The sequence below is a fragment of the Trichechus manatus genome, unplaced genomic scaffold (genome assembly GCF_000243295.1).
Source record: "Trichechus manatus latirostris isolate Lorelei unplaced genomic scaffold, TriManLat1.0 scaffold00018, whole genome shotgun sequence".
Taxonomy (NCBI): Eukaryota; Metazoa; Chordata; class Mammalia; order Sirenia; family Trichechidae; genus Trichechus; species Trichechus manatus.
In genome coordinates, this window is record NW_004443954.1 from 15,170,718 (window position 1) to 15,171,998 (window position 1,281).

The 1,281-nt window shown below is 45.6% G+C and overlaps 1 protein-coding gene across 1 annotated transcript in view; it reads left to right on the top strand.

Moving 5' to 3' along the window:
* Window positions 1-1,281, top strand: part of GGH (gamma-glutamyl hydrolase) — a 40,532-nt gene that overhangs the window by 16,125 nt on the left and 23,126 nt on the right. The gene's annotated exons all lie outside the window — the stretch shown is intronic.

Genomic DNA, 1,281 nt, shown 5'->3' on the forward strand with positions numbered 1-1,281 from the left:
AAAACCAGATTCACAGAGTTTACTGCCTAGGAGGCTAGAGATATTAATCAAATAATCAAGTCCATAAGGTAAAATTATTACCTGATGAAGTGTTATGAAGAAGAGGTATGTGGTGTACTGAGAGGTATAACAACAACCATGCTTGCTTAGGGAAGGTTTCCATGAAGAAGTGATTGTGCTGGACAAAGGATGAGCAGGGGTACCCAGATCTTTGGAGGGGCCAAGGGTATTCTAGGTGGAGGGGAGAGCATGTGCCAGGATGGCTGAGCACAGATGAAGAGCTAGCCAGGAAGGGAGGCCAGAGAGATAGATGGGACAGAACACTTCAGGTCTTGTAGAGTTTTTTAGACTTTGAAGACCCATTGACGTGTGACCCCTAGTGATCTGTTACCACCCTGATCTCATTTTCTGGTGCTTTCTCCCCTGGCTCACAAGGCTCTGTCAGATGAACTCCTTGCTATGTGATGGGCACCTGACTCGGGCTTTGCACTTGCTGTTCCTTGCCCTGGAAAACTCTTTCTGCAGATACCTGCATACAGCTTACTCAGTCTCACCTCTCTAAAGGTAATTTCTGCCTTCCCAGAGAGGACCTTCCTGGCCACATTGTTTACGAGACCACTCTTTCCCCACCTCCTTCCTCTACTTTTTTTCCTCAGTACTTCCCACCACCCATCATACTTATAGTTTACATTTTTATTTTGTTTATTGTTTGTTCTTCTTCCCCACACCCCAACCGGAAATAAAACCCACACCACAGGGTTTTTTGTATATTTTGTTCACTCATATCCCCAGCACCTAGGACAGTGCCTAGCACATAATATTATTTGATAACATGGATGAATGAAAGAATGGGGATGTGATCCAGTTTGCTTCCTTGTGGAGAAATGGTTGGAGTTGGGGGAGAGGTTAAGAAAGGATGTAGAGAGAGTTTTAAAAAAGCTGTTATAATAGTTTGAGAGGCAAGATGTTGGTTGCTTGGATTAAGTGGTATTGGTGATGTTGGGGAGATGTAGACAGAAGATATTTCCACTCTTTTGTTGTCAAGGAAATGTGTCTTTGGGTGTGTGTAGGAAGGAGCAGCCTCCGCTCAGATTTAAGGGTCTGTACTCTGAGATCAGGAGCCCTGGTGGTGCAGTGGTTAAGCGCTAGGCTGCTAACCAAAAGGTTGGTGGTTCGAACCCACCAGCCACCCCACAGGAGAAAGATGTGGCAGTCTGCTTCCATAAAGCCTTGGGAACCCTATGGGGGAGTTCTACACTGTCCTGTAGGGTCCTTATGAGT